The sequence below is a fragment of the Musca autumnalis genome, unplaced genomic scaffold (genome assembly GCF_047663935.1).
Source record: "Musca autumnalis isolate F117 unplaced genomic scaffold, ASM4766393v1 scaffold_4, whole genome shotgun sequence".
Taxonomy (NCBI): domain Eukaryota; kingdom Metazoa; phylum Arthropoda; class Insecta; order Diptera; family Muscidae; genus Musca; species Musca autumnalis.
In genome coordinates this window covers 208457844-208482501 of record NW_027411977.1, presented here as the reverse complement: position 1 = coordinate 208482501, position 24658 = coordinate 208457844, and the positions used below count along the sequence as shown (strand labels likewise).

General features: G+C 39.0%; 1 protein-coding gene across 4 annotated transcripts in view; it reads left to right on the top strand.

Moving 5' to 3' along the window:
* Window positions 1–385: 385 nt before the first annotated feature.
* The window catches only part of LOC141403490 (uncharacterized), a 311915-nt gene continuing 287642 nt past the window's right edge, over window positions 386–24658 (top strand). For all 4 annotated transcript variants that reach the window (XR_012412817.1, XR_012412816.1, XM_073985982.1 and 1 more), the window contains exon 1: window positions 386–1641. The gene's annotated coding sequence lies outside the window, so the exon portion shown is untranslated. The remainder of the gene's footprint in view (window positions 1642–24658) is intronic.

The following is a 24658-nucleotide window of genomic DNA, read 5'->3' as shown; positions in this document are numbered from 1 at the left end:
GCCACGACAAAGAATTTTATGGCCAGCAACATACCATATCGCAGTAATCCTGGGTGCGACTGGGCCGATTAGTCCATATTTGAACCTAATCTAGGTCTCGAAGAAAAATTACTTAGAGAGTTATCGTACGACACAGTTTAACGAAAATTGTTGAACTTTGGTGGGGGAGGCATTCGAAAGAGTGGACTGATGTGGTCCATCTTAGAACTTGATTTAAGTTTGGACAACATATTACAAAGAATCATGTCCGAATCGGTTGATCAGTTTATGAAACATTCACAAATCCGCTTATGAAACTTTTAAATTTTCCATTCGCCTTAACGGCGCGGAAAGCTTTCAAAGCCTTCAAAGCACTGTTGCATGTCACTTATTAAAGCATGACATTAGGATATGGCCAACCTAAAAGCTCTTCTGTCACATAAACCCATCACATGTATTGTTGACACACATACTTACATATAAACATATTAATGCGCATGTATACTATAGAAGGCAAAGACAAACAATAAAAGGAAGTGGAAGAAAAATGTTAACCTACTGCCGCTATTTAAGAGAGAAAACAAAGGAAATATAGTAAAAGAAAGAAAGTGTGTGGGAGAGATTTTGAAAAAAAAGAGCAAATTGAAATGAACTGTGAAAACAAACACTATTGTAAAATTGGACAAATGTGAGGGAGAGAGAGAGCGAGAAAGTTTGTTGTGAGCGAAATATCCGTTGTGGGAAAATGAGCTGTGAAAAGAGACATGATTATGAGGACCTGCGACAATTGCATACAAATTGCGAAACGATTGGTTACAGTATCGAATTGAAAATGAACTTAAAAACAACGTTGAAAATTAAACTCTGCTCGTCTGGTCAAGAAATCCAAGAAAAAAGTGTGTAAAAAGAAATTTTAACTTTAACGGTTAAACAAAAGTGAAATTTTGGTATTATTAAATTTTTGAAAAATATGAATTAATAATTACAAAAAGCAAAAGCAAATATTACTGAGAGTGAAAAATTTAAGAAATTACAAATAATAAAAAATAAATTAATTAAGAGAAAAAATAGTTTAAAAAATTACCAATAAATATTTAACAAGTAAAACAAAAAAAGCAAAAAAAAAATTGTGTGTATATAAGATGTTCACAAAATAGCAAATAGAGTTCAAAGTGTTACATACAACAACAACAGAAAAAAAAAGAATTACATATAACCTCCCTAATAAAAAAATACATAGAAATTTTAAGAAGAAAAAAATTTCCTGTGAAATTTCAAAGCCACTAGGCCCCTAAAATTATTGTGTAATAAGTTTGAATACATTGCTACAATACCAAAAAAAGAAAAATATTAATAACACATCAAAATCAAACCCCAAAGATTTCATCTTGGCCCAAAATACCAACAACTACAGAGGAAGAAGAACAAAAAATCAAGCAAACAAATACACCCTCGGCTATTTACAAAAATAAAACAAAAAAACATACACACTCGCTCTTTTTAGAGGTGAACACTGGAGTAAAATACGAAGAAGAACAAGAAGTTTTTTTTTTGTGGCAAAGGAAGAAAAAATCCCTACAATCAACCATTTGGACAAGCCAACATAGCCAGTCAATGTTGTGAAAAACCGTAACCCACATTTCGTCTGTTTCAATTTCAAAGGTAAAACAAAAACAATGATTTTTCTCTTAGTTGTATGAAATGTAAGAGAGTATGTTTCTCTTTGGGGTAAAGGATATAATTATTGTATATACTTGGAGGAAAATAGTATAGAAAATGAAATGTCAAAATATTCGGAATAGAGTGGAATGTTTAAAGGGAAAAATATTTTTTTTTTTTTAGTTTCACAGTTGCTTGGGCAACTTCCTTAGGGATGAGGATCCCCTTTTTTGGGGTTATAATTCGAAATGAGACATTTGTTATTATTGGAATTTAAATTTAGGGAGTAAGGGTGCCACCGTGGTGCAATGGTATGCACGCCCGCCTTGCACGCAGAAGGTCGGGGGTTCGATTCCCCGGCCAAGCAACATCGAACATTTTTCAACGGTGGCAAAATACCCCTCAGTAATGTTGGCGACATTTCCTGAGTATTTCAGCCCTGTAAAACTTCTCTACAAGTGGTGTCTTAGACACGCCGTTCGGACTCGGCGATAAACAGTAGGTCCCATATCATTGAGCTAAATATGAATCGGGGTGCACTCATTGATATGAGAGAAGTCTCCCTTGTCCCGTATGGGATGTTGTGGAACAATGTTGTTTGTTGTAGTAAGGAAATTGTTGTTGCTATTGACAATTTTGCATTGCATTGCATTTTAAGCCATTTAAACGCATCTGGTCAAAAATGTACCTGCATTTTAAACAAGAGTTTCTCAATAAACAGCTAAAAAAAAAGCCTTCCCTTCGGATTTACTATCCGTAGTTTAGAACCGTACTAGACAAACATTATTTATGCGAAGAGCAGAGCTTCTCGTTATCCTTGCTCGGCATCGCAAAAATACAAGGTTTAGACCAGAGCTGCTCTTTTTTGCAAAGACAATATACCCAGCGGGGTGACGTAGGGGATGAAAGATACCAAGGAACGGTCATGACCGGCTTTAATATGACAAAGTCCAGGATTTATCTTGGTCCCTCTTTCATCTCAAGTGGACACTGACCTCCCGGTGGTGTCACCTGGGATAGCTGCCTTTAACACCCCTTAAAGGTAGTGAGCTAAAATGTGCCGCGCGTTCACCCATAAGAACGTTAAAAGCTTGGATTGGGCGCAGGGTTAGTAACCCTCCCCTAGAATATGAAAAAAACAAAAGAAAAGAAAAACAAATCCCTCAAAAGTTGACGACCCCCGCAAACGTTTTAAGGACCATGATCTGCGAATCTGCACCTGGAATATTCGCTCTCTCTATAGAGAAGGTGCAGTTTACGCATCGGCAGATGTACTTGAAAAGTACAAGGCCGACATTACCGCCATACAGGAAATACGATGGAATTGAAAAGGCGTCACAACAACACCTAAAGGTGACGCACTGTATTATAGCTGCCATGACGTAAAGCATGAGTTTGGTTGCGGATTTGTAGTTAGTCGGAGACTTAAACATCTGGTATCCAGCTTCACTCCAGTGAATGAAAGACTTGCTGCAATTCGATTAAAAGCACAATTCTTCAACATCAACTTTATTTGGGCTCATGCTCCCACTGAAGACAAGGACGAACAGACCAAAGATATATTTTACGAGCACTTAGAAGAAACTTATGACCGTTGCCCTGCCCATGACATTAAAATTATTCTAGGCGATTTTAATGCCAAAATTGGAAAGGAAAAAATCTTTGGCCCAACAGTCGGAAAATTCAGTCTCCACAGTGAAAAATCTGACAATGGTATGAGGCTAATAGACTTCGGAGCGGCAAAAAACATGATAGTTAGCAGCACCATATTTCAACATCTCGACATGCATAAGGGCACCTGGCTGTCTCCAGCTGCAATCACAACAGATAGCCTCAGGGTATTCCACTCAACTAGCCCAATTGCTTAATCAAAGCACTCCTCATCCCGATAACATATCAGCGCAAAGTATTGCCCACTCCATGCAAACAACCGAAAAAACCATACTTGGATACCAGAGACCTCCACCAAGGAATCCATGGTATGATCAGGAGTGTCGTGTTGCTACCGAAGAGAAAAAAGAGGGAGATGGAAAAGCGGGAGTGTGAAAAATCGAGATATACAGAAACCAGAATGAAGTCCAAAAATTCTACTAAAGAGTCAAGCATCAAACTGATGGCTTTGGTACAGGCACATTCTCCGATAGAGATCAGCAAGGTAATCTGGTAACTGATACAGATAGTGTGCTAAGGATATGGAAAAAGCATTTTTCCAAACTGTTGGTATCCAATAGTAGCGAAGTCGACGAAGATACCACAGACCCAATCCCAGAAAATGGTATTGAATGTATACCGCTCAGCCAAGATGAGGTAAAGACAGCAATAAATCGGCTGAAGAATAATAAGACAGCAGGAGCCGATGGCTTACCAGCCGAGCTGTTCAAAACCGGAGGCGACACGCTGATAAGGTGTATTTATCAGCTAGTTAGCACCATCTGTTACAATTCCCGAAAGATCTACGGACCAATCTGCGTTGACGGTGAATATCGACGTCGTCGAAACATCGAGGCGTCACAACAACACTTAAAGGTGACGCTCTGTATTATAGCTGCCATGAAATAAAGCATGAGTTTGGTTGCGGATTTGTAGTTGGTCGGAGGTTAAAACACATGGTCTCAAGCTTCACACCAGTGAATGAAAGACTTGCTACAATTCGAATAAAAACAAAATTCTTCAACATCAGCTTTATTTGCGCTCATGGTCCCACTGAAGACAAGGACGAACTGACCAAAGATATATTTTATAAGCGCTTAGAAGAAACATATGACCGTGGTCCTGCCTATGACATTAAAATTATTCTAGGCGATTTTAATGCCAAAATTGGAAAGGAAAAAATCTTTGGCCCAACAGTCGGGAAATTCAGTCTCCACAGTGAAACATCTGACAATGGTATGAGGCTGATAGACTTCGGAGCGGCAAAAAACATGGTAGTTAGCAGCACCATATTTCAACATCTCGACATGCATAAGGGCACCTGGCTGTCTCCAGCTGCAATCACAACAGATAGCCACAGCATATTTCACTCAACTAGCCTAATTGCTTAATCAAAGCACTCCTCATCCCGATAACATATCAGCGCAATGGCAGAGTATTGCCCACTCCATATAAATAGCCGCAAAGTCCATACTTGAATGCCAGAGACCTCCACCAAGGAATCCGTGGTATGATCAGGAGTGTCGTGCTGCTACCGAAGAGAAAAATGCGGCATATAGGGCTACTTTACAATACGTAGCAACGCGTAGCGCACGAGAAAGATATCGGGAGAAAAGGAGAGAGGAGAAGCGTCTTTTCCGCGGGAAAAAGAGGGAGATGGAAAAGCGGGAGTGTGAAAAAATCGAGATGTACAGGAACCAGAATGAAGTCCAAAAATTATACCAAAGAGTCAAGCATCAAACTGATGGCTTTGGTACAGACACAATCTCCTGTAGAGACCAGCAAGGTAATTGGGTAACTGATACAGATAGTGTGCTCAGGATATGGAAAAAACATTTTTCAAAACTGTTGGTTTCCAATAGCAGCGAAGAAGACGAAAATACCACAGACCAAATCCCAGAAAATGGTATTGAATGTATACCGCCCAGCCAAGATGAGGTAAAGACAGCAATAAATCGGCTGAAGAATAATAAGGCAGCAGGAGCCGATGGCTTACCAGACGAGCTGTTCAAAACCGGAGGCGACACGCTGATAAGGTGTATTCATCAGCTAGTTAGCACCATCTGGCAGGAAGAACGAATACCCGACGATTGGAACCTGAGTATCCTGTGCCCCGTCCACAAGAAAGGAGGTAAGACTGTACGCTCTAACTATAGGGGCATAAGTCTTCTCCCTATCGCCTACAAGATAGTGTAAGGGATATTGTGCGAACGACTAAAGCCCACGGTCAACGAAATAATTGGACCATACCAATGCGGCTTTAGACCTGGCAAGTCCACCATTGACCAGATATTTACCCTGCAGCAAATCCAGGAGAAGACCCAAGAGATGCAGATTGACACCTACCACCTTTCTGTCGATTATAAAGCAGCCTTCGACAGCCCGCTGCGTTCAAAGGTATTCCAAGAATCTGCTAAGGCGGGTCTGGCGGTAAACGGCGAAAAGACCAAGTTGATGGTGTCGACGCGCAATGCGTCCATTGAGATTTTGAGGTAGTAAACGACTTCGTATACCTCGGCACCGCCGTAAACACAACAAACGACATCAGTTGTGAAATAAAAAGAAGAATTGTATGGGCCAGCAGATGCTACTTTGGTTTAAGTAAGCACTTCCCAAGCCTGGGTGCTTGCGCAAACAGAGAAGGCAGTGCTTGGCGTGTTTGAGAGAAAAATTCTTCGAAAGATCTACGGACCAATCTGCATTGACGTTGAATATCGACGTCACATGAACCACGAGCTGTATCTGCTATACAACGACATCAATATAGTTAAACGTATTGAGATGCAGCGATTGCGTTGGCTAGGCCATATCATAAGAATGGGCGAAGATGAACCCACTAAAAAGGCGCATAAATACGAACCGCTTGGCGGTGCACGCAGAATTGGCAGGCCAAGGAATAGATGGCGCAAACAAGTGAATGAAGAGATGAAAAGGAGCGGTATTCCAGAGTGCGAAGCAACAAATAAAGAGAATTGGAGATCTTTCCTTAGTTCGGCCTATGGAACAAATGTTCTGTAATGGGCCATCTTAGTAAGTAAGTATACTCAACGATACCATAGAGTCGTCTTTGCATTTGCTTTTCTTCCTTACCTACCTGTGCTGGAACAAACAAAAAACATAATTTGGTTGTTGCTTTTTTCACTCATACATTCACATGCATTCGTTTTGTTTGTATTCCTATGGTCGGCGCTGGTTTAGACCAAGATAGTCTGACTGAAGAGATTTAGGTCTCTCTAATAGCGATCTTCTCCCTATTATATTTTCTTTTCTGAAAAAAGTTTCCATTGATATGTGCAGCACTGTATATGGGCCATTATAGACGTTAAACTAAATTTGGACACTCCCTTCAAGAGTTATAGTGGCCACATTTTTTCCGAACATTTTTGAGAGTGGACCGATATAACCCATCTTCGAACTTAAACTAAGTTTGGACAAAATATTGCGAAAGCCAAATTTTGGACCGAATCGGTTGATCCGTTCGATAGTTATCGTGCGCACCAGCCAGCCAGACAAACTGTCTGAAACGGATTTCGTCCAAACATACTTGGGGTCTAAAACCATTATTTCGATGAGGCACATTTTGCCCGTGTGAAAGTGTATATACACTCGTTAGCATAAATGCTGAAGGTATAAAAATGTATCTTAAAAATTACTTCAATCGAGCGGCACATTTATATAGGTCTATTTTAAAGTGTGGACCTATGTTCATAATTTTTGGTAGAAAAGTTTTGTGACCACTGGGAACCTCAAATTGCGAATTACAGAAAGTGAGGTCAACAAATGTATATTAACCCCTTAAACAACTAAAATCGGAGAGTAACTTTATATGGGGGCCTATGTTGACAATTTTTTGTTGCAGAATTTTTGGGACCACTGGTAACTTCAAACGTCAAATAAGAGATAGTTCGGGGAAAAAATGTAGCTAAATTTTCAAAAAATCTAAAATTCGAAGGTCTGTTTGCAAATTTTTGGTGCAATATTTTTGTGACCACTGAGAACTTCAAACGTCAAATTACAGATAGTTCGGAGAAAATATGTAGCTAAATTTTCAAAATATCTAAATTGGATGGTCTATTGGTTTACACCAAAAACGCCAATATTGACAATTCTCCGTGAAGACGTGTTGTGACGGTAAAGAAACTCAAATGACAAAATACAGGTAGTTCGGTAAAAACCTGTAGCTAAAATCTTCTTACTTACTTACTTTACTTAGCTGGCCCATTACAGAACATTTGTTCCATAGGGCGAACTAAGAAAAGACCTCCAATTCGCTCTATTTGTTGCTTTGCACTCTGGACTACCGCGCCTTTTCATCTCTTCTTCTGCGGGCACTGCCAAGCGGTTCGTATTTATACGCTAGTTCATCTTCGCCCATTCTTATGATCCCAGCAAAATGTTTGTAGCCAAAGAAGTAGTTAAATCATGAGTGCAAGTGATTCCGGACTACATCTTTTTATGTGAAAGAAGTCATGATTTTTACAAGGGCATGGTGCAGTGAGGATACTGTCTAATTTACTTCTTAAGCACACATTTTGCATTAGTTCTTTGTAGTGAATAAATCACAACAACATATGATTCAACTACTTCTTTGGCTACAAACAAAGATGTAGTTCGAAATCACTTTTATTATTTTTTGTATACAAATTACTTTTTATGGATGCAAACATGTTGCTGTTATTATAATTAACAAGAAACAAATTATGTTCTTTGCCTTTTTAAGTTTTTTTTTTTTTTTTTGCAAAATTTTGAAATTTCTAAAATGTGAAAAATTTATGAAATGGATTCAAATCGGACATTGTCAAAATGTGAAGAACGGACTGCATTTTTCATGACTCTGCGTGGACTGCTTCAAAAAAAGCTATTCAATCACTACTTCACAAGGAACAACTTCAAATAAATTTTGCTGGGATATGGCCTAGCCAACGCAATCGCTGCATCTCTATACGTTTAACAATATTGATGTCGTTGTATAGTAGATACAGCTCGTGGTTCATGCGACGTCGATATTCACCGTCAACGCAGATTGGTCCGTAGATCTTTCGAAGAATTTTCTCTCAAACACACCAAGCACTGCCATGTCTGCTTGCGCAAGTACCCAGGCTTCGGAGCCATACATCAGCACGGGTAGTCTCAGTGTTTTGTAGAGCGTTATTTTTGTTTGACGAGATGTGGCTTTGTTTTTAAACTGCTTACTTAAACCAAAGTTGCATCTGTTGGCCAATACAATTCTTCTTCTTATTTCACAACTGAGGTCGTTTGTTATGTTTACGGAGATGCCGAGATAGACGAAGTCTTTTACTACCTCAAAATTAAAGGAACCAACTTCCACAGTCCGAGCTCAATGGACGCATTGCACGTCGACACCATCAACTTGGTCTTCTCACCGTTTACCGCCAGACCCACTTTAGCAGATTCTCATTCGACCTTCATAAAGGTATCAGTAACTTCTTTTACTGATCGTCCCATGATGTCTATATCATCAGCATAAGCAAGTAACATGTGGCTATTGGTGTAGATTGTGTCACTTCTTTTGACGTTTGCCTCTCGTATAACCTTTTGCAGCAGGATGTTGAAGAGAGCACACGAAAGGCTGTCTCCTTGTCTGAAACCTCTTTTGGTACAAAACTCTTCGGAGAGGTTCTTTTCTATTTTAACTGAGGATCTCGTGTCAGTTAAAGTCATTTTACAAAGCCGGATGTCCTTAGCGGGGATACCAAAATCAGACATGGCTTGGAATACCTTTGACCGCAGCGGGCTGTCGAAGGCTGCTTTATAATCGACAAAAAGGTGATATGTGTCGAGTTGCATCTCTTGCGTCTTCTCCAGGATTTGCCGCAGTGTAAATATCTGGTCAATGGTGGACTTGCCAAGTCTAAAGCCGCATTGGTATGGTCCAATAATGTCCTTCACCATAGGCTTTAGTCGTTCGCACAATATCCCTGACAATAGGGAGTAGACCTATGCCCCTATAGTTTGAGCATAAAGTCTTATCTCCTATCCTATGGACGGGGCGCAGGATGCTCAGGTTCCAATCGTCGGGTACGCGTTCTTTCTGCCAGATGGAGCTAACTAGCTGATGCATACACTTTATCAGCGTGTCGCCTCCGGTTTTAAATAGCTCGGCTGGTAGGCCATCAGCTCCTGCTGCCTTATTTTTCTTCAGCCGGTTTATTGCTGTCTTTACCTCATCTTGAACGGGTGGTTTACATTCAATACCATCTTCTGGGATTGGATCTGTGGTATCTTCGTCGACCTCGCTACTATTGGATACCAACAGTTTGGAAAAATGCTCTTTCCATATCCTTAGCACACTATCTGTATCAGTTACCAGATTACCTTGTTGGTCTCTACAGGAGGATGTGCGAGTTCTAAAGCCATCAGTTTGATGTTTCACTCTTTGGTAGAATTTTCGCACTTCATTCTGTCTCCTGTACATCTCGGTTTGTTCACACTCTCGCTTTTCCATCTCTCTTTTTTTCCAGCGGAAAAGACGTTTCTCCTCTCTCCTTTTCTCCCGATACCTCTCTCGTGCGCTATGCGTTGCTACTGATTGTAAAGTAGCCCCATATTCCGCATTTTTCTCTTCGGTAGCAGTACGAGACTCCTGCTCATACCATGGAATTCCTTGGTGGAGGTCTCTGGTATCCAAGTACTGATTTTGCGGTTGTTTGCATGGAGTGGTGCCATTGTCCTGATATGTTATCGGGACGAGGAGTGCTTTGATTAAGCAATTAGGCCATTTAAGTGGAATATGCTGTGGATATCTTTGGTGATTTCAGCTTACCGATGTCCAACTTCCCTGTTATGTGTGTTCGCACTTTGTTTGCTATGTTTAATCTGGTACGTACCTTTGCTGCAACAAGGTAGGGTCCGAGTCTATGTTTGCACCTCGGAACGATCGTACATCCAACACGCTTGCTGCATGTCTTCCATCTATCAAAACGTGATCAATTTGATTTCTTGTTCTTTGATCTGGCGACAGACATGTGCCCTTATGAATATCGAGATGCTTAAATCTGGTACTGCTAACTACCATGTTTCTTGCAGCTGCAAAGTCTATCAGCCTCATACCATTGTCAGATGTTTCACTGTGGAGACTGAATTTTCCGAATGTTAATTTTAATGTCATGAGCAGAACAACGTGGACCTATGTTGACAATTCTTATTGCAGATGTTTTGTGGCCACTAGAAACCTCACCTGACCATAATATACATAAGTAGTTCAGTTAAAAATTGTAGCTAATATCGTCGAAATACCGAATATCGTGAGGGTTGGGGGTTATACAAAACGTGGGCCTATGTTGACAATTTTTGGTGGAGATGTTTTGTGACCACTGAGAACCTCAAATGTCAAACTACTGTTATTTCGGTTAAAAATTGTAGCTAAAATCCTCAAAATACCGAAATTCTGGTGGCACAGTTATATGGGGCTATACGAAAACATGGACCTATTCCAATAATTTTTGGAATATAAGTTTTTTAATGTCAAATTATAGCTAATTCGTTTTGAAAATTTGATTAAAAACGTCAAAAGAACTGAAATCGGTCGGCACCGTTATATATACCAAAACGTGGACCGATATAGCCCATCATTGAACTTGACCTGCTTGCAAACAAAAGACACATCTTCCCAAAATTGCATATGTTTGTATTTGTACCGCTTTTCTGTGTTGGAGGGCAGCAGATTCCGGAACGCCTGCACCGAACTCGTTTGGTCCGTGCCGGGATGGCACAACCTTTGGTGAGATAGATGTAGGGGGTGAATGCATCTCATAGGATGCTCGGGACTCGTCCATATGAGGGATTTGTTGTTGTAGCAGCTTCTATGTATATATAGGTGCATGGTTTTATTTTATTGAATCGGTTCTGCTTCCAACTCCAAGTTCAGAAAGGACGCCAGTTGGATAGGATTGGTCCATAGTAAGAATCGAGGTAGGTGATTTAGTTTAGCTGGGTAATCTCCGAGGACAGTATTTCAACGGTAGGCTTCTATAGCCTCCGCGAATGCAACAATATGAATAGCTCTCAAACCGTCACTTGTTGATCTTGAGGTCCTATTTAGTGTATTTGGACCTCCCTTCCTCCCGGGTGGTACCCTCCATTAGAAAGTGGTTTGGATTCTTTTGCCTATAGTATCCAAGCAAATATTGCATCGACAACATCCTGTTGTGCCTACGCACTGGTATCATCTTAGACTCCTTATGTAAATTTTCCACTGAAGACAAGAGGAGACACCCTGTAACTGTTCTCAGGGCTGCATCCTGGCAGGTTTTTAAGTTTTTCCATTGTGTATCACTTACATTGGCAAACCACACTGGTGCCGCCGCAATGCTTACCACAAACCGATTTAACGCGTTGTATGTGATTAACAAGGTTTCTTTATCTGCTCCCCCAAGTGCTACCATCTATGGACTTGAGGACATTGTTCCTGCTTCTCATCTTATCTCAGATAGCTATGACATGCCCGTACGACATATACATGCTATCGAATGTGACTCCCAGGACTTTGGGGTTGTTTGTGGTGGTGATTATTGACCCATCGACTTACCCTACCTCAGTGACAATAACAGAGCAATGATCGCGCCAGAAGTGGATATATGGTACTAGCCCTCCTATTGGACCAGTCTAATCAATACAGACCCATTTCGCTTGAGTCTGGCTCTTATAACCCATTCATGGATTGTATTGGGATAGCAGACAGGTGGAGAACTGACGAGGTAGAGTTGTTTAACGTATACATTTTGTCGATTTATTGCTGTACTTCAGGTTAAAGGCTCAAAATTAATCCGCTTTTGGAAAGTTATAACCGACTAGTCTTAGTGGACTTTAATGTTAATCATGAGTTGCGGCATTTGGTCCTAGGTAAAAACAATGTTTTGCACGACACACTATTACGCCGCAACTAGAATTAGCGGAGAGTGCCAGAATTAGATTTAACAATGGTGTTGCGTGGTCTGACAAATGACAATCCGTCGTTTCTCTTGGATATCCTTATAATCGCATCCGCCAGCCTACCACTGGACTTCATAACATCTGAATGCCGCCGCACTTTCATCAATCAAGCTAATTAACCTAGGAAAGCTAATCAACCTAGTTTCAGAGAGTTCACCAATCAACGCTTCTGAAAAATTCCCAACCTTTCTAATGTTCGGTTAAGAGAAAGATATTCCGGGTCATCACCACAACTGCAGCCGGCAGCTTTTTACACCTGCTGTACCCGAAGTGAAACCAATTTTCCCAGCAGAGACTGCGGACTTTCAAATAACCCTACTGACTTCATATTTAGGTAGCTGACACTGGGAGTTAATAGGTTGGTCGGTGAGCAACAGCGGAACGATTGTCTAGATCATATGAAGATTTGCAACATTGATGCAGGAGTAAGTGGATTGTGAGCAACGAATAAATCTCTCTCGAACCCCGGAAAGAAAGAAAATAGGATCTCAGTTACGTTTGACTACGTTACGGTGACTGATCCGAAGGGGTGCGCAAGTTATTTTAATCGTCAATTTTTCGAGCAAACCTACTGTGGGCGGGGATGTCAGCAAAGAAAAGAGTACTACGCCGCACTTTATTTCTTCCTGCAGAGGAGGAACCACGAAAATGTACAATGGATGATATTACAAATGCCATCAGGAAAGCTAAATCATCCTAACCGTTAGGTCCTAATAGTATCTTCAAGGTGATGCTGAAACAGCTGGATGAGCGGGGGGTTGCATATACATATCACCAAAATTCTCAACCTGGCGCTAGCCAAACACATCGTGCCCTAAGTCTGGAAAATGGGCAGGGTGGTACCCCTACTGAAGCAAGGCGGGGATGCCAGCAAAGGTGAATCGTACAGACCGATGTTGCTTTTGCTGAAACCACATCCAACGTTTGAGTAAAGTTTTGTGTCATTTCTGGTAGATGAATAAAAGACAAAGTGCTGCCAAGATTCAATCTTTATTCTTTTAACACAAATGACACAAAACTTTACTCAAACGTGGAATATGTTATCAGCTTTACTCCTCCCAAGCATCAACAAGAGCTAATCACTTGTGGACCACAGCATGAGTTCCCTAAGCAGCACACCACTTCAACAGCGCTGCATGACATTTTCACGCATATTAGTAGAGGACTCAAACAGAGCAAGCGGTTTGGTGGAATAGTGATGGTGTCACTCGACATAAAAAAGCCTCTGATATTGTCAAGTCCTCCAGGCTGTTTGAGGACATTGATCAGAGCATTCTCCCGCCTAGTTTGTAAAGTTGGATAATCAATTACATGTGAGGTCATACGTAGAATTCAGAAACAAGAAGCCGAGGCCCCGTGGAGTGAAAAAGGAGGTTCCTCAAGGTGGAGTAATATCTTTGGAATGGATCAACCTCCACCTTTCCTGTATTCCACCCCCTCCAGATGGCATTGAGATCGTTATGTATGCTGATATTTATACGAAAAATATTCAAACTTGTCAGAATGCCTCCCCGAGAACTGCAAAATCAGCCCCAAGGGGCCATCTACTCTACAGTAGACAACCGAAGGCGCCATCTACTCTACAGTAGACGACCCAAGGGGCCATACACTCTACAGTATACCACCCAAGGGACTATCTACTTTACAGTAGACGATCCAAGGGGCCATCTACTCTAAAGCAGACGACCCATGGGGCCTTCTGTTTTACCTAGCCGACCCAATGGCCCATCTACTCTACAGTAGACGACCCAAATTGCCATCTACTCTACAGTGGACTACCTAAATTTCCATCTACTCTACTATTCAGTAGACGACCCTTGGGGCCATTTATTCTACAGTACACGACCCAAGGTGCCATATACTCTACATTAGACGACCCAAGGTGCCATATACTCTACATTAGACGACCCAAGGGATCATCTACTCTACATTAGACGACCCAAGGGATCATCTACTTTACAGTAGACGACCCAAGGGGCCATCTACTCTACAGCAGACGACCCATGGGCCATCTACTCTACAGTAGACGACCCAAGGTGCCATATACTCTACATTAGACGACCCAAGGTGCCATATACTCTACATTAGACGACCCAAGGGATCATCTACTTTACAGTAGACGACTCAAGGGGCCATATACTCTACATTAGACGACCCATGGGGCCATCTACTCTACAGTAGACCACCCAAGGGGCCTTCTGTTTTACCGTAGATGACCCAATACTACCGTAGAATGACCCATCTACTCTACAGTGGACGACCCAAATTGCCATCTACTCTACTATACAGTAGACGATCCTAGGGCCATTTATTCTACAGTAGACGAACCAAGAGCCATATACCCTACAGGGTAATCTACCCTACGGTAGATGATCCTAGGGGCCATCTACTCTATAGCAGACGGTTCTATTGGCCATCTACTAAACAGTAGACAAACCATGGGTTCATCTACTCTACAGTAGACGATCCAAGGGGCCATCTACTCTACAGTAGACGATCCAAGGGGCCATCTACTATACAGTAGACGACCCTAGGGAAATCTAATCTCCAATATACGACACTAACGGTATACACTACACAACAGACGACTTCGAAGTTCAACTGCTCTATAGTGGAAGACCCTAGGGACCATATACTCTACAGCAGACTACCTTAGGGGCCATCTATACTACACCAGACTACCTTAGGGGCCATTTACCCTATAGTAGACAACCCAAGGGGCCATCTACAGTAGATGACACTAGCGGAAATCTTCACTGCAGTAGGCTGGTCTAGGAGTCATTTACTCTACAGTAGACGTCCAAATGCAGGGATACCAAATTCAGACATGGCTTGGAATAGCTTTGAACGTAGGGGGCTGTCCAAGGCTGCTTTATAATCGAGCTTCATATCTTGGGTCTTCTCCAGGATTTAATGCAGGGTAAATATCTGGTCAATGGTGGATTTCCCAGTTCTAAAGCGGCATTGGTATGGTCCAATTATTTCACTGACCATAGGATTTAGTCGTTCGCACAATTTCTCTGACACTACCTAGTATACAATAAGGAGAAGACTTATGCCCCTATAGTAGGAGCATACAGTCTTATCTACTTTCTTGTGGACGGGGCACAGGATGCTCTTTCTGTCAGAAGGTGCTAACTAGCTGATGAATACACCTTATCAGCGTGTCGCCTTCGGTTTTGAACATCTCGGCTGATAAGCCATCGGCTCCTGCTGCCATTCGTAGCATCTATTCGTGCTTTATTTTCAACGTTTAGATGGGTACGTACCTTTGCTGGAACAAGGTAGTAATCCAAATCTATGTTTGCTCCTCGGAACGTTCGTACATCCAACATTGTGCTGCCCTTATGAATATCGAGATGCTTAAATCTGGTACTGCTAACCAGCTACAAAGTCTATCAGCCTCATACCATTGTCAGATGTTTCACTGTGGAGACTGAATTTCCCGACGGTTGGGCCAAAGATTATGGCACTAAAATTGCCTAGAATATTTTTAATGTCACGGGCAGGACAACGGTCATAAGTTTTTTTCTAAGCGCTCGTAAATATATATCTGTGATTTGTTCGTCCTTGTCTTCAGAGGAACCTTGAGCGCAAATAAAGCTGATGTTGAAGAATTTTGCTTTTAATCGAATTGTAGCTAGCCTTTCATTTACTGGGGTGAAGCTGGAGACCAGATGTTTTAAATCAAAACATGGCCAAACATTTCCAGAGTTTTCGGTCATTCCTTCAAAAACTTCCCGCACAAAAGCGCAGTTAAAATGCAGTTAGCATTTTATGTCTCGCTTCAGGTGGCGTATGATTATCAAAATTTATACGTACCATAGCTTCATTATGATATTACTACTAAGGTGGGGAGATTTGTATGGAATGAAATTTTGTGTGAAAATTTGTAAAGTTGTTAGTGAATCATTATTCCTGGAAACTATGTTAAACCAATGTAAGATATTTTTGGAAGAGGAACGCATGACCTTTAAATTGATGCTAATTATGTTGATGTACGTGGTCAGATAACAGAGTTAGAGCCTCAGTTTTAATTGTGGGAAGTATAAACTTAGTCACGCTAGAGATCGCAGTTATAGTTTAATACTGACAAATGTTTGCACGAATTAATAGTTTTGGTCAAGGTTAGTGCCAATAACACTGTGCGACAACTAAACAAATGACAAGGAAAACTGAGTAGATTATGAAAGTAGAACTAAAAAATGAGATACGTGTATCGGCGTTTTTAATGTTTACATCGGAAAGTAACCAAATTAGGCGGGGAAAGTTCGCAATTTTCTAGTTTTTTTTTCGAAATATTCGAGCTAAGATATCTTGGAATCCTTGCATTTTATGTACATAGTGTCTTTGGCAACTTTATAGAGGAGGATGTGGGGAATATCTTTGTTAAAAATGTTAACGCTCATGCGGTTCATCAAATGGGTTTTTGGGTTTTTTCAAAAAACTTTCAAAAACTCCTTTAAAAAGTGAAAATATCCAAATAATCTACCAAATTGTTCGCCATAAAATTTTATTATAGGTCTTAGAATATACCAAATCTGTAAATCTTATATAATCGCCAGGAATCTCTAAAAATGAAAAACACGTTTTAGGGTTAAAGTCGGACTTCATCTGAGTTTATTCAAAATTGTCCACAATGCATAATTTTAGAGAGATGACGTCAAAGACAAAAATATTCTTCGTCAAATTTCACTATAGGCCACCAAAGAAATGAAATGTCTATTTATATTATATATAATGAAAAAACCAGTATCAGTTTTGCAGAAAAAATTAAAATATTTCCCAATTTTTTGATGAAACTTTGTTCCTTCTTTTATCGAGTTGATACATGAAAGTAATATAAAACTTGGTTCTAGGCGAAAAAGGTCAAAAGAAAAAAATTCTACACAAAATTTCAGTATGAGTATTAGAATAAATCATATATCTAAGTATACAATTTTCTTAAGAAAATTAGATCACAAATTTATATATTTTTGAATGAAATTATTTGTTTTAATTTTGGACTATTCATTTTACCTTATTTCCATACTGGATCAAAATCTATATATAGATGTAATGGTTCAAGTCAAATTTTACTATGAGTTTAAATAAAAGAAATCTGTAACCATAACATATAGCATTTTTAGCAAACCTTGTTATACCCTCCACCATATTGAGGGTATAATTAAATTCCGTTTGTAAAACATCGAAATATTCGTCGGAGACCCTATAGAGTATACATATTATTGATCTGCATAAAATTCTATGTCGATTTAACCATGTCCGTCTGTCCGTCCGTCCGTCTGTCTGTGGAAATCAAGATACAGCTCGCAATTTTAAAGATAGAGAGTCAATATTTGGTACAGAAGTTTTTATTACTTGCAGGATGGTTGGTATTGAAAACGGGATACCTCCCAGTTGTCGGTATTTTTAAGGTTTTAGCTTCATTATCCAAACAAAATGGCTGAATATTGGTATTTAGTTATCGTTGGGTGTATACAACATTCCACCTGAAATTTTTTGGTATAGGTTCACGCCCTTATATAGCCCCCATAGAACGGTACCTCCCGATATTCGATATTTTGATGGTTTTAGCTTCATTATCCCATCAAAATGGTTGAAATTTGGTAATTAGTCTTCGTTGAGGATATAAAACGTTACACCTTAAATTTGTTGGTATAGGTCCACGCCTTAATATAGTCTCCATAGAATGGTACCTCCCGACATTAAAGGTTTTAATTTCATTATCCCAGAAAAATGGTTGAAATTTGTTAATTATTCTTCGTTGAGGATATAAAAGGTTCCACCTGAAATTTGTTGGTATAGGTCCACGCCTTCATATAGCCCCCATAGAACGTTACTTCCCGATATTCGGTATTTTGAATGTTTTAGCTTTATTATCCCACCAAATTGGTTGAAATTTGGCGGAGTACTTTCGTAGATGAAAGAAAAACAAGTAAAAAAGTATCAGTCGGCTTTGCCGACAGAGATATACCCTCAGCCTGTGCAAATTGAAACACTTTTTTCACAAAAAAAAGTATGTATTTAGGGGGTTTCAAAATGTTGGTCGTATGAACCGACAACAATGTTGATTAGGGTTAAAGTTCAACAATTTTGCGGAAAAGGTACTTAAAGGTACGGACCGACATAGACCATTGGGGTGCCAAAGGGGTTTTTACACCCTTCGGGATGTTTTCTCAAGAAGTATGGACTTGCCCCTGAAACAACTTTTACCATCGTAATTGAGGCATCGAATGTAAGTTGCTTCAACAAAAATCAAAGTGATTCAATAGCAGGTCTTAAAGTGAACTTATCCAAAATTTTGTGTGGGAGGTACGGGATGGATTGGACAAATATAGTCCATATTCGACCTGATCTATATCTGGTAGATATTATGAGAATGTGTAAAGTACGGACCAATTCGGCCACTTCCTTCAAGAGTTACCGTACGAACAATGTTTCCGAACATTTTTGAACTTTTGTGGGGGAGGTACCGGAAGGAGTGGACCGATATAGCCCATCTTCGAACTTAAACTAAGTTTAGGTAAAATATTACGAAAGCCAAATTTTGGATCAAATCGGTTCATCGTTTCGAGAGTTATCGTGCGCTCCAGCCAGCCAGACAGACAGACAGACAGACAAACAGACGGACGGACATTGCTCAATCGACACCAAATTGTCTGAAACACATTTCGTCCAAACATACTTGGGGTCTAAAACCATTATTTCGATGAGGCACATTTTGCCCGTATGAAAGTGTATATACCCTCGTTAGCATAAATACTGAGGGTATAAAACACAAATTTTTACCCATGTGATTTCAAAAAATTTTAAAAATTGTTAAACGGACGTAACGGAATGTGTACAAAAGAAAGAGGGCACTCCCGGGTATCATTCTGTGAAAATGGAACTTTGTTCCAAGCTGGAATTTCGCTAAAATTTAGTATCTGAGGATAAATAAAATAGCTCACTTCGTGTAAACGATACGGTAAAGGCAACAATAATACCTATCTAACAAAAAATCAATGAACACAATAACTGTTATAGTTTTTGAGAAATAACTGTTTCTTTCTCCACAAATGTGCAAAATTTTTATTTTGCAAAATTAGGAAACATTTGTCGTGTTTAGAAGCACACCACGCCCTCACCTTCCAATATGTTGATCTAATTTTTTGCTTCCCTTAATTTCAATATGTTTACTATCGAATCCCATATAGAAATTAACAATCGGTGACAACAAAAAATGGGCGTTTTTGGCCAGGAAAATCGATTTCGGAACCAATGTGCGGCGTACAACTATCGCGTGTGCAGACTCTTTATATCGCCTATGCAGACACTTTTGATTGTTTAAATTCATTTAAGGCGTGTACAGTCTTGAACTAATATAAGACATTTATCAATCTGTGGTTAGCATGTTCGCTTTGCACTCTTAATGTCCTGGGTTTGATTCCCAGGCCAGACAACATAACATTTTTAAAATGACAAACTTAATGTAGACGACAATTTAAATTAAGAATAGTTCTTTGAAAACATATGTGTTGTAAAAGTTATTATAATAATAAAAAATAACAAGTAAAAAAGAGATATACCCTCAGCCTATACAAATCGAAACTTTCATCTACGTACAGAATTTTGTGGCTCTTTTTGGACATTTGAACTTGCCGACAAAAATGTGGATTAGGATTAAAGTTCAAAATGTTGTGGAGGAGGTACTTGAAGGAATGGACCGAATAGTCCACTATGTAAGTTGATCAACTTCCATAATGAACTATTCGGTTCATTCCTTCAAGTACCTCCTCCGCAACATTTTTAACTTTAATCCCATGACCCACTACATAGTTTAAATTTTGGATCAGTATGCCAGGAAGCATGGACTTGTCCACGGAAAACATAATCTCGCTGTAAACGGAACCACAACGAACCGCATCGGTATACATTTCCCACGAATCTTCGAACAGACCTTAAACTGTATTTAGACATAAATGTTGGACATTTGTGGGGGAGGTTCCCTAAGGAGAGGACCAATATGGACCATTTTAGAACTAAATGCGGACACAATATTAGGATATCAAAAGTTTATACAAAATTGGTAGCCCCGTTCAAGATATATCGTGCATACCATTTTAGTGACATTTTGTAAATATTGGGGAAATACCGATATTGTCCATATTTGAACTGAAAATAAGTTTGGACAATATATGACGAAGTCCAAATTTTGGACCAAATCGGTTGATCCGTTCGAGAGTTAACTTGCGCTCCAACCACTACACACGGTGTCATAAGAGTTTTTTGGACCTTTCAGGCTATTTTCTTCAGAAGTATGGACTTGCCTCTGAAAAAACTCTTGCCGACGTAAAGGGAGCAGCGTATGCAAGTTGCTTCAACAGAAATCAAAGTGATTAAAGTGAATTTATCCTAAATTTTGTGTGGGAGGTACCCGAAGGAGTGGACAAATATAGTTCATATTCAAACCTGATCTATATCTGGTAGACATATTAGGATGTGTAAAGTATGGACCAAATGGGTCACTCCGTTCAAGAGTTATCGTGCTCACAATTTTTCCGAATATTTTTGAACTTTTGTGTACGAGGTACCTGAAATAGTGGACCGATATAGCTTATAATCGAACTTAAATTAAGTTTGGACAAAGTATTACCGAATCGGCAGATCCGTTCGAGAGTGATACTGCGCTCCAACCACTACAAACGTTGTTATAGTTTTTTTGCACCTTTCAGACTCTTTTCTCAGGAAGTATGGACTTGCCCCTGATTAAACTTGTACCGTCGTATGGAGGGCAGTGATTACTAGTTGCTACAACAAAAATCAAAGCGATTCGAGTGCAGGTCATAAACTGAACTTTTCCGAAACTTTCGGTGGGAGGTACCCGAAGGAGTGGACCGATTGAGTCCTTACTGGAACCTCATCTAAGTCTGGTAGACATTTCACGATATGCAAAGTATGGATCGTGCGCACAAATTTTCCGAACATTTTCGAACTTTGTGGGGGAGGTACCGGAAGGAGTGGACCGATATGACCCATCTTCGAACTTAAATTACGTTTGGACAAAATATTACGAAAGCCACATTTTGGACCGAATCGGTTTATTCGTTCGAGAGTTACCGTGCGCTCCAGCCAGTCAGACAGATGGACGGACATGGCTAAATCAACTCCAAATTGCCTGAAACGGATTTCGTCCAAACATACTTAGGGTCTAAAACCATTATTTCGATGAGGCACATTTTGCCCGTATGAAAGTGTATATACCCACTTAGCATAAATGATGAAGGTATAAAAAAACAAAAAATAACATCCAGGAGTCACGATATCGACTTTCACAAGTAGTATCTTGGCCGTGGTTAATTTCTTCCCGCAGGGTTAGCTTCATCGATAAGAATGCGAGCTCGCATACGAGTGTTTCTATCGCTTGGTAGTGACTACATCGTGTAATGTGCGATAGAAAATGCTTGCTGGGATATAACTAGTCGCAATCATACATACATATATTCCCACAACATCCCCGAACGAACAAGGTAGACTTCGTAATCATATAAATAAATTCGGCGGAAAAATAGTGTCCAATTGAGGTGGTGTAGTGTATCACATGGTCGGCCGCATCCTTTGCTTTTGTTTTACTTGTTTTAACATAAAATTTCAATTCTGTAGGTGATAAAATAATCCTTGATCAGGGTATAACCGGCATTTAAGTGCAAATTTAGAGGAGTTTGTGGGGGAGGTTTTAGAAACAGAGCGCCTAATTTTTCCACTTACAGATCCAATCAAGACAGTCAGTCAGTCTACACTAACTCTGGAACTTTGGGATCATTATCAAAGGAAGTATGGGGAATAGGATTATACCATTGCAAAACAGTCCACCAATACTGGCTGAGGAAACTCTAATTTTTTTAAAGCGGATTTCGTCCAAACTTTCATGGGTCTAAAACCATTATTTCGAAGAAGCACAATTTTGGTCATATCAAAAAGTATACACCTTCAAAGTGTACATATATCCCTAAAGGCTGGGATCGGTCATTTTATATGAATTGTTATTATTGAGACGTTAGATTTTGGTCGGTTCGAATGCAAGCAAACACCTTTACCGAAACGACAATTTATACGAATTATCGCGATTCTACAGCACTCAAATGTGTCTGAATTTGGTAATCTCGCAAAGCTTATACAGTCTTAAAAGAAGACTTTCACTTGTACACAATGTCCCCAGTTAAAAGTCGATGCTTTGAAATTCAATAAATTCCCCTTAATTCCCTTCTGCGAAGTGCAAATATATTCAGTAATCAGGCAAAAGTATAAAAATCGTTAAAGTTTGGAATGTACAACTGCTTTTATCAGTCTTATATCCAAATCTGGAATTACATGCATATTTTGAATTTTTTCTATTGAATTCCCAAAATCTTAGCAGTGGATGAAACAAAATATAACTATTTCGGTTATTGTTATAAGGACACATTTTCGTAATAGCCTTTTCAATCTTAGCCTTACTACACATGTGTATTGTTCGTGTGTGTGCGTGAACTATTGTTGAGTTACTTACTTTCTACACTCTTGCATAGTGAAGTATAGAAACACACAAAAATGGCAAAATAGATCCAAACGGATACAAATCAAAATAACAGCAACAGCAGCAAGCAGCAAAAAACTAGCTTAAGGCAGCTAGGCAGGCATGCTGATAAAAGTGAAAACCATAAAAAACTCAAATGCACACACCCACACTATTTTCCATTTGTTAGCCCCTCTAGACCCACAAGATTGCATTTAAAGGAACGGCAACAACAACAACAAAATCACAAGCTAGCAAGACCAATTAGAAATAATTAGTTCATACACATCAACAGTGGCGGCAGCGGCGACGGCGGCAACAGCAACCAAACAACGTCACCAAAACCCCCAAGAGACCTTAGTTTGAACATCGCTCTAAGAACAAGAAGAAGCTACTGCTGCTACTGCTACCCACATTATAGAAGGCCGAAAGAAGAATAAGAATTTTTAAACAAAAAAAAAGCAAGTGCATAAAAATCCCCGAGTCAGCAAAATTAAATACGGCCATTTGTACGAAGAAAAAAAAAAACGAGACCTAAGTGCCTTAAACAAATTGAAAATGAAACGAAGGAAATCTGTTGGGCAGGGATGAAATTCGAATGCCCTACAGAAAAAGTTAACTGGTAATCGATAACAAGTCCAGGATTGGGAGGTGAAAAAATATGTTCTAAAAAATTGTTAAAAAAATCACATTGGTGGAAAAAAATAATCTTTAAAAAATTTTAAGAAAATCCACGTTGGTGGAAAAAATATTCTTTAAAAAATCCACGTTGGTGGAAAAAAATATTCTTTAAAAAATCCACGTTGGTGGAAAAAAATATTCTTTAAAAAATCCACGTTGATGGAAAAAAATATTCTTCAAAAAATCCACGTTGGTGGAAAAAAATATTCTTTAAAAAATCCCCGTTGGAGGAAAAAATATTCTTTAAAAAATCCACGTTGGTGGAAAAAAATATTCTTTAAAAAATCCACGTTGATGGAAAAAAATATTCTTCAAAAAATCCACGTTGGTGGAAAAAAATATTCTTTAAAAAATCCCCGTTGGAGGAAAAAATATTCTTTAAAAAATCCACGTTGTTGTAAAAAATATTCTTTAAAAAATCCACGTTGTTGTAAAAAATATTCTTTAAAAAATCCACGTTGTTGTAAAAAATATTCTTTAAAAAATCCACGTTGTTGTAAAAAATATTCTTTAAAAAATCCACGTTGTTGTAAAAAATATTCTTTAAAAAATCCACGTTGTTGTAAAAAATATTCTTTAAAAAATCCACGTTGTTGTAAAAAATATTCTTTAAAAAATCCACGTTGTTGTAAAAAATATTCTTTAAAAAATCCACGTTGTTGTAAAAAATATTCTTTAAAAAATCCACGTTGTTGTAAAAAATATTCTTTAAAAAATCCACGTTGTTGTAAAAAATATTCTTTAAAAAATCCACGTTGTTGTAAAAAATATTCTTTAAAAAATCCACGTTGTTGTAAAAAATATTCTTTAAAAAATCCACGTTGTTGTAAAAAATATTCTTTAAAAAATCCACGTTGTTGTAAAAAATATTCTTTAAAAAATCCACGTTGTTGTAAAAAATATTCTTTAAAAAATCCACGTTGTTGTAAAAAATATTCTTTAAAAAATCCACGTTGTTGTAAAAAATATTCTTTAAAAAATCCACGTTGTTGTAAAAAATATTCTTTAAAAAATCCACGTTGTTGTAAAAAATATTCTTTAAAAAATCCACGTTGTTGTAAAAAATATTCTTTAAAAAATCCACGTTGTTGTAAAAAATATTCTTTAAAAAATCCACGTTGTTGGAAAAATATTCTTTAAAAAATCCACGTTGTTGAAAAAAATATTCTTTAAAAAATCCACGTTGTTGAAAAAATATTC